Below are 10,444 nucleotides of genomic sequence, written 5' to 3'. Positions count from 1 at the left end.
TAATGGCGACCCCTAACGGTGGTTATCAGTAACTCATATCCTGTACATAGGGTGAATGTGCCACTAGTCAGCCCCTCACCGGTAGTCAGCCACTTACGCATTTTCGAAACAAAAATAAGAAAACGTTACGTTTTGACCCTTATCAATATGAAGCTTAGCTTTTAGACATTCATCCTCTACACAGCCGATCACATGTCACACCTAAATGTCACCTAGTGTCGCAGCAACAAGGTGACCAGACGTCCCGTTTTAGCCGGGACAGTCCCTTATTTTCAACTGCTGTTCCGTTTTTTTCTGATTCTCAAACAGGACGCCCAAATGTCCCGTTTTTAAGCAAAAATGACAAGGTGTCCAGTAATTATTATTCAAAATATAAATGGTCAATGCAAATTCTACACTCTTTCGTACCAGCATCATTGGGAAGGTTCAGCTGTGTTCTGTGCTTCAAGTGGAAATTGAGTTGGAATTCTGAGTGTTCAAGTAGTTAAAAGTATTGTTGAATTCCGGTAGTACGGTACTTAAGTTAGAAACACTGTGTTATCAGTTTTACTTGTGTATTTTGTGAATTAAAAACACTGCTGAGTCCCAAAATGTGAAATGCCCCCTCCTCCCCGTCGCCTATTCGTATGTGTCCCGTTTTTGAAAGTAAAAGTTCTGGTCATCTTGCGCAGCAATAGGTGGACAAAGAAGACGCTATGTTGTAATGCGTGAATCTGCTACGAAAAAAATAAGAGACGAGATTTTTTGTTACAAGTGTGTATTTGTTATCTAATGTAAAAATAATAAATATTCTTTTTATTTTTTAATTTGTATATATTAAGGAAATGAAAACAGAAAAAATATTTTTGTAGATTTTGAGCATTTCGTTTATATAGGGGGGGGGGGCCGAGTACTGTAATTGAAAAATGAGTGATTTTCTAATAGTCAGCCCCCGGGGCTGAGTACTGGAATTATCGCATGTGTGTGCAATTTCGTCCATCACATGCCCAGACCAAGTATTCACTTCCCTTCTGTTAATAATATACAGCATGACTCACAAATCTTTGTTTTTCTAGTAGTCAGCCCCGGTAGAAATGCAAAGGCCGAGTACTGGTGCCTCGAAAGCCAAAAGTCAGCCCTGTTGGTAATTTTACTGCAATTTTAAATATCAACATCCAAATTTGCTAAAACCAGGTTCCCACTTACTCATTTCATGTAAGTAAATATAAATGAATGAAAAAGGAAGAAAAATGGAAGTTCAGAAATGAAAACGGTGGTCAATTCACCAGTACTTAGAAGAGTCTCTCTACAATGCACTGAGGGCTGTAGAAAGGGGAATGATTATACGTGAAGCTAGCAGAACATTCAATGTTTCTCGCAACACACTGCAAGATAGGATTCATGGTCGAATACATGAAAAGAAAAGGAAAATGGAACTAGATCCGTTTTTAACACTATCAGAAGAAAAGAAGCTAGTTCAGTGAATTACTGAAATAGCCAAAGTTGAATTTGGGCAAAATAAAATGAATATATTGAATACAGTATACAATATTGTAAAAAGTGACAATAGAAAGAAACCTTTCAAAGAGAGCTATCCAGGAGAGAAATGGTATAAATTGTTCTTACGAGGAAACCCAGAATTAGTTTGCAGAGTTCCCGAAGACAAGAGCAACAGTCATCGAAGAATTTATTCGGAAGTGGTTTCAAGAACTCGAGGAGTACCTCCAAAACATTAACTCATTCGATATTCTTCAAGATCCCACCCGAATCTTTAATCGTGATGAAGCTAGTTTTAGACTTTGCCTCGAAACTTTCAAAGTTATCGCATCGAAAGGTTTGAAAAATGTTTATGAAGTCCAACGTGCAATTGACAAAGAAACAATCACTGTTCTATTTTTCTATGCAAACGGCGAAACTGTATTTCCAATGGTTATTTTCCCGTGTTAGACCACCGCGTGACATCATAGAAAGTATGCCGAAGGTCTGGTTTTGGGGAAGATCAGAAACAGGCCTGGATGAGGATTGATACTTTTTATGAGTATATTGTAAATGGTATAAACAAATGGCTGAAAGAAATAACGTTAAAACACCAATATATTTATTTGCTGAAGAGCATCGCACACATCCAACTATGGAACTTAATGTGTTTTGCATCGAAAACTGAATAATTCTGTATGCCTTACCACCTAATACAATACACATTCTTCAGCCAGCAGATGTTAGTGTCTTCAAACCCCTAAAGATAGAATGGAAGAAGACAGTTCACGACTGGCAAAGCCAACCCAAAAACATAAATAAATGTGTAACAAAATCTCACTTCTCTTCACTCTTGTCAACGGTAGTGAACCGTTCTTTTCTCTCTGATTCAATTAGAAATGGTTCAGGAAATGTGGCTTGTGCCCTTTCAATGCAAATGCTGTAGACTACTCTAAATGCATTAAAAATAGCTTAGTGAAAAGACGTTCGGGAAAAGATTGCAGTGTATCGGCTGACATTAATTCACAACACTTTCAATCAGCTGAGTCAGTGATTTCATATGTAAGAGAAAAACTGAGAGAGAAAGGTGTAGATGTTGAAAGTGTTAAGTGATCGAGGAGGAAGCTTTGATTCATAATAATTCTATTGAAAGAATGGGGAATTTATCAACTGTTAGTAACATCAAAGGAAAGCAGCGCCGAATTTCAACTCTGCTCATCTGCGAGTTGATTTCCTCGCAGATTCCTTCTCTATTTCCTTTTCAAGCATATCGTACTGAAATATTGGTCCATAATGTAATGGAAGATGGTACGATGTTTTAAAAGATGGTACATTACTTCAAGTTCAAAGCGCCAACGTTAATATTGAGAACACAGTCATAGATAAAGCTCCTGAAAAGAGTTCAAATAACAGTAGACAAGTCTCACCAAATTTTGAAAATAATTTATTTTGGCCAGGACCAATTGCGAAGACTTCAAAAAGGAAATGGAGCAAAATAAAATACCAAGTGCCATATCGTCAGATGAATGGAGAAATATAATGATAGCCAAGATCTTAGAACGGAAGATAGCAATTGAAGCCAAACAAAAAAAGAAAAGAAAGAAAAAAGAAAAAATAGAGCAAAGAAGAAAATTCCAACTTCGTTATTATTATTATTATTATTATTATTATTATTATTATTATTATTATTATTATTATTATTATTATTTGTGAGAAGTAAATGTTTAATTTGCTTTTTCTAACTTAATAAGGGTGTTCAAAAAATAATGCTGATAAACTGATGGCTGAGACATATTTCTACTCTAGTTCTATGTGAAATATTCCTAACTTCGTAGAATTTTTATGAAGACATAATTCAATTTTATTTCATATTTCTGTGAGTTTTTTATTTCTTTTTGCGTTTTCTAACTTTTAACTGGAGTGATCAAATGATATTGTGATATACTGGTCATGAAATATGGCTATGATCTAACAACTTTAGTTCTGTTTGAAATGTTTTAGCTTCATGATTGCTTATATTTTTACGAAGGGTCCGCTCAGTACAATTTTGTTCCTGTTTTTCCGAGAAATAAATAATGTGTGTGTGTGTTTTTTTAAACAATTATAACGTAATCTGTTATATTTGTAGTGTCATGTAGCAAAATAAAAACGCTCCATGTTATTACATCTGTTTTTATTATTAGTTTCGAATTTTGTTGGTTGACTTTAAGTTCGTTACTGGCTGAATTCTAGAATGTAGTGGCTGAGTACTGGTATTTTTCGGCATTTTTAGGAAATTTATAAATATTGTTAAAATCCTAAAAATGACATTAAAAACACTCCTTTCATTGTAAACTAGACTAAATAATGAATACATATATCATGAAGAAGTCTCATTCTGTTCAAAATTAAAATTAAAAATGACATTCAAACTTAAAATTTGAGTTAGGAGGCTGAGTACTGACACATTCACCCTATAAGCTAATTTCTTGAATGTTTTTTGCAGCAGATACCCAAGCGATTATCTCGACTGTGTTCGTTAATGGAGTTAATCTGTTAATGTATTAAAGGAGGCTACCTGTAGCTCATCTCTCATAAGCATATTTTGATTTATTTATTTATTTGGTAAATGATAGAGGATTATCTATTTGGTCAAGTTTATTAATAGAGCAAATCCATTATCGCATTAATGGATAAAGGTGATTTTAACTGTAGTTTTCTGTAGCTCATATCCCATATACGAGGGCATACTGAAAGTCGTGAGCAATATGTTTTCATAACCGTAATCTTTAGTTGTAAGTGAAACCAAGTATATCATCTCAATCTACAGACTTTTCATCCTTTCTTTCCAGATATTGACGCTGTTTGTTGCTAGCACGTGATCACAGGCAGGATTTCCAAACTGGCGGGCAGCGATGTTTCGTTTCGACAGCGTGCTGTGATTGAATTTCTTGTTAAAAACGACCAATCTGCTTTTGAAATTCACCGCAGACTGCAGCGTGCCTATGGAGATGTATGCATGGGTGCTAGCAATGTTAGGAGGTGGGTGAAACATTTTAAGGATGGAAACACGAATATTGAAGATGAGCCTCGCAGCGGTCGCCCTCGAACTGATTCTAAGGAACCTAACAAGGTAAGGGTTGATGAGCTGATTAAAGGATATAGGCGTATCACTGTGAATGAAATCGCTGCAAAACTTGGTGTTGAACATAGTGCGGTGCAAGAAATGATTCACAGCTTAGGTTATCGGAAGGTTTGTGCCCGTGGGTCCCACGTTTATTAACCGAGGGTTACAAACGTCAGACACTAACCATTGCTCAAACCCTTCTTCAGAGATTTCGACATGAAGATGATGACTTTTTGACGAGTATTCTGACTGGAGATGAAAGCTGGTTCCATCATTATGAACCTGAAATAAAACTACAGAGTATGGAATGGCGCCACTTGAATTCGCCACCGAAGAAGAAAGCGAAGACAGTACAATCTGTAGGGAAAGTTATAGGAACGTCTTCTAGGATGCACATGGTTGTATTCTGATAGTAGTAAGGGGGTTACTTCAGGACACTTTTTGGCCCCTGGGTCCCTGCCTCAGGACCCATGGTCCCTGGCCCGGGTCAATGACCTAGGGGTACCATGGCCCACCCCTTAATTTTGGCAGGGGTACATAGGACCACCCCCAGGACCCATGGTCCCTGGCCCGGGTCAATGATCTAGGGGTACTTAGGACCACCCCCCTCTAGAATTTGGCAGGGGTACATAGGACCTCCCCTCTTAAATTTTGGAAATTGCCAAATCTAAAAATTTGGTGTGGTAGCCTAGGACCATAGTATGTACCTCTATTAGTATTGGGGGTCTATGTCGTTCCCTTTCATGGATAAAAAATTGCCAAAAATTTAAATTTCGGAGGTTTTTGACCTAATTTATCCCCTTTGATGAGGTATTATTACCCTATATGGTTATATGGGCATATACAGGGATTCATTACCTTTCATAAGACATGGGTATATTGGTGCACCCCTTTAAATTTTTGGGAGGTGTACCTTAGCCCACCCCCTTCAATTTTGGAAATTGCCCAATTTAAACATTTTGGTACAATAGTATAGAACCCTAGTATGTATTACTATAAATTTGGGTGGTCCACTTCGTTCCCTTTTAGGGGTACAAAATTGCCAAATTTTAGTACAACCACATGTTTGGTTTTTTTTTGGCTCATTTTTATTCCCTTGGATGAGGTCCTATTACCTTATATAGTTATATGGGTGTATACAGGTGTTTATTTCCTATTGTAAGACATAGGTACATTTGTGCACCCCTTTAAATTTTTGGCAGGGGTGCCTTGGCCCACCCCTTAAACTTTGGAAATTGCCCAATTTAAACATTTGGTATAATAGTATAGAACCCTAATATAGATCACTATAAATTTGGGTGGTCTACCTCGTTCCCTTTTAGGGGTACAAAATTGACAAAATATAAACGTAAGCAATACGTTGTATCACGTGTTTGGGTTTTGACCTAATTTATTCCCTTGGATGAGGTCCTATTACCCTATATGGTTATATGGTCATGTATAGGGGTCCATACCTATTATAAGACATAGGTACATTTGTGCACCCCTTGAAATTTTTGGAAATGGTACCTTGTTCCATCCCTTTAATTTTGGAAATTGTCAAATTTAAACATTTGGTATCATAGTACTGGACCCTAATATATATTACTATAAATTTGGGTGGTCCAACTCGTTCCCTTTTAGGGGCCATTTTGTTCCGCTTTAGGGGTGAACATGGATACAGTGGTCCACCTCGTTCCCTTTTAGAGGGCCATTTTTTGTTCCGCTTTAGGGGTGAACATGGATACCTTGCAATCGTCCCGAGTTTGATTCTTGGTGCTACTTTAAGAAATGTTGAGTTTAACGTCCCCTTGAAACGATGATGAAAAATGATAGGAGGAAACATGAACTTACTTCGTTGTGGATTGAAGCAGGAACCTCACTCGTTAGAGACAAGCGCTGAGCCGCCGTACTCCAATCAGTACGAACAGTTTCGCGTATGAAAAGAAGACGAGCAGATTAAGTTACATTACACATTTCAGTGCGAGCAGTTTACACTAGGTTTGTTTCATATAGAAAGATAGAAGATCTGTGTTGTCATCTTTTTACTTCGTGTGCGACTTTGACCTTGAAGAAAAACCTTGCTGACTCAGTGCTAAGCATTGACGTATACACATAATCTTATTGTTTAGTTGGCTGTATTTAGAGATGTATCAGACATTTAAGGTTGCTGGTCCGAATCTAGTTGTGTTCGCTGTAACTCAGTGCCTGAGCGAATTTTCCAGTGTTGCCAACACTATCAGAATGAATCGATTCATTTAGTCGGAGCAGTTTCGTGACGAAAACTGATTTTTGTTTTGCACACAATTTTTTTTTCTGAAACAGAATTTTGTTTGTACATAAATTTTTTTTCTGAAACAGTTTTGTTTTGTACACAAAAATTTCTGAAACAAAATTTTGTTTTCGTACACAAAAAATTTTTCTGAAAACATTTTTTTCGTACACAAAAAATTTTCTGAATCAGTTTTTTGTTTCGTACACTAAAAATTTTCTGAAACAGAATTTTATTTTGTACACACATTTTTTTTTATTTCGTACACGAAAAAAGTTCTGAAACAAAAATTTAGTTTGATTTTTTTTCATAAAAACATTTTTTATTTATCGGTAAACTGATTCAGAAAAAAGAAATTGAAATCGCAGTACATGAAAAAGAATTTGATTTTAGGATGTGAAATAAAACACAGAATCATGTTTTTGTACATTTATTTTTTAGCAAGTGAAATAGAATACAGAATTTCTTTTTCTTCAAAGGAAGACGTGTCCGTGACGGGTACAAATTCTGTAAAGAGAAAATAAAAACATATGAATATGCATGATAATATTTATTTTTTTTTCCTGTGAAAGAAGAAAAACAGATTATTAACATCGAACTAACTGATCAAGAGAGAGTGAGGTGAGAAAAGAGAAGCAAATGTGACGTACCTGAAATCCTTTTTTTTTCTCCACTGGTTTCTGCAAGGTGATGTCATTTGAGTTTGTCTCTCCGCTCGTGCATCGTTGAAGCATGTCCCGTGCACCGTCTTGATTCTTTGCCCCGTCTTTGGGAAGTGATGTTGGTGGAATTAGGGAAAAATATGGCTGTTATTCTGTTCTGGCTTTTTTATACCCATAGGGCAATGTCTCGTATGTGTCTGGTATTAATCGGCGTTTTTTATAGTTAAAAGTGTACTTCTTTTCTTCAGGTTTTGTGACAAGATGATGATCGTGGGTTCTGTAAATTTTGTGAGGCGTGCTAATGGAGATTTTTTCACTCGATTGATTTATGATCATTTGCTCCAGACTATTGAAATTTAACTTTTGACTTGCAGTATAATTGAGTGTGAATCCACGAATTTTGCATACATAACTGGTTGATTTCGTGTCGGGGTCGTAGATTTCCAAGGCGTATTGTTTTGGGCCACCAGACACGAATTTTTTAATGTATGCTTTTGGTCCAATTGATTCCAGTTCATTTGACATTGAACCAAGAAATACTTCTGGTTCTATTGTGGGCTGTGATGGTCGCTGCGTGAATATCACTGAATCTGTATCGAAATATAGTACTCTTTCTTGCAGCAATTCTAAATATTTGTAGAGTTCCAGACGAGCTTGACACGTTGTAAATGCTCCAAGGACAACATTAGCATTGTTATTTTGTACTGGAACATCATCTTCATACTGCCAATAAAGGTATAACAACGAATCGTTAACAGGTAAAATTTGGTTGACTTTTATGTCTGGAGCAGTTAATTTCTGATACAGTTCTTTGGGGTCGTTAATGATGGTCGTTTGGCTGAAATTGTCTCTTATAGCGAGTCGTCCCCAGAAGGCATTCAAACAGAGTTTTGCAAGACTACGACGTGATGAATTTGTAATTATATTTGCTGCATCCAAAGTTATGCCTTCACGTTGTTGTACCACTTGAATATACTGCTGCCTTTCTTCTTCGGTGACGCAATTGACAGGCCAACCAGAAGCTTCCAGCTTAGATTTCAAAAATGTGTTAATGTATTCGCTGAATAATCCGCCAGTCTTGGTTTCTGGATCATATATGGTGATGTCGTGATCCCAAATTTCGTAAATTTCAATGACTTGATACCCAAGTTCAATGGCTTTTTGAATTTCATAGGACACCCACGTTCCTGTTAGACTTCGTTCAGTGTCGGTATGTGTACATTCAGAATCTTGATTTAATGCTGTGGCACAGGCAGCACAAAGTGGAAACAACAACTTCTTATTTGAGCGAAATGGCAGCACTGGATGAAACACATTTCTGCTAGGCAAAATCTTCAACTTGACCAATCCGTTGACATCTTGAATGTCGGGCATTTCTGGATCTCCCTGTAGATATATTCGTGGATGCCCTATTGGATACCGTCCACATTTATTCACATAAGGATACAGGGAAACGATATCCAAGAATTTTATTTCTTCGCCTTCATTTTCATTTGCGACGTGATACAATTTAATGGCATTTACACGACCACCATAGAAGCTGTCTCTTGGATTTAATGGTGTCTTATTAGTATAAGGATGTGTGCTTAAAGAAGAGGCCAATGCTGGATTGGATTTTAACACTTGACGAAATTCACATTCCCACATTTCATGTACTTTATATCCCATGGATCGTAATAACTTCATTTTACGCTGTGTTCTCTCGTAGCGATAGTTCATCGTTTCTTCGGAGTTCTCATAAATGGGCTGATCACGGCCTGTAGGGACACATAGAGGACAGCCATGGAATCTACAGCCTTCAAATTCATACACGTGTTCCTCTTTAGTGTCGGGATCTTTGTAGTAACCGTCCAGATGAAAACCAGCAACATAAACTTCTTTCCCTTTGGCCGCATGTAGAATTGGATGGCCCTCTTTTTCTTCCATGTAGGCAAGCCACTGCAAAGCAATCCGTGACTGATTGTTTCTGTGACGGTATCCTCGTGCAGGAAGAATGCTAATAGTATTGGGTTTTAAGAAATTTCGTCGAAATACTAAATTGCACGCACTCGCCAAAGTGATAGCCTCCAGGAAAGGATTAACGTGAGTTTCTTGTTCAAAAGTGGTCATGAAAGATATACAAGCCATTCGAAGTACGTTGACGTCCTGGACACAATAGTTCACCAATTCTTCTTGGAAAATAAACGTATCGTTCTGGTGTTCGTTGTACCATGTCATGAATTTTTCTCGTTCATCCACTTTCATTTCATCTGCACCATAATAATGGATGTCCGGTAATTTTCCCACATACGTTTGATTTGCAGCAGTATTAAAAAAGTGTGGAAAATATCCTTTGGTCGCTGGTAAATGAAATGCCTTGGATAATTTACTTAAAGCCATTGGCATGAAATTTAAAGAGTCAATAAACGATAAGTGATTCACTTTCATGCTTAAAATTTTTGCTCCGTTCAAGATCAAAGTAGGTTTCAATTCATGTTTTTCCACTAAAGATTTAAGAATAAAATGACCATCATATCCCTTAGAATTATGTGCCAAAGATACAATAAGTTTGATGTTGGGTCGTGGTTGACGTAAATACGCAAGAAAGGCATTGATCGGATCATCTTGAAAAATATGTTCCCGCTGTCCACAAACTTCACACGGATGATGTATATCTTCATCTTGAACACAGTTGTAACATACTTGTTGGGCCACCAGTAAATTGGGCTTATGAATGAACGTGTCTTCATCGAAGAAAGTATCCTGTGTGGCTTCGATATCATAGAAAACAATCATAGCCTTCTTGGCATGTAACACTGATGGAACTCCAGGTTTTAATTGAGTCGTATCAGGCTTCATGTAGCATTGGTGAGTAGACGTAACGTGTTTATGGCACACATTACAAAAATAATCTGTACAATCATGTTTTCTTTCCCCTGTACGGACAAACGAATAAATGCGTAGACATTTGGAACACTGTTTCACCATCTT

Source organism: Thermobia domestica, chromosome 15, assembly GCF_964235325.1.
Source record: "Thermobia domestica chromosome 15, izTheDome1.hap1.1, whole genome shotgun sequence".
Lineage (NCBI taxonomy): Eukaryota > Metazoa > Arthropoda > Insecta > Zygentoma > Lepismatidae > Thermobia > Thermobia domestica.
The sequence above is the reverse complement of the archived record's forward strand: the minus strand, read 5'-3'. Positions refer to the sequence as shown.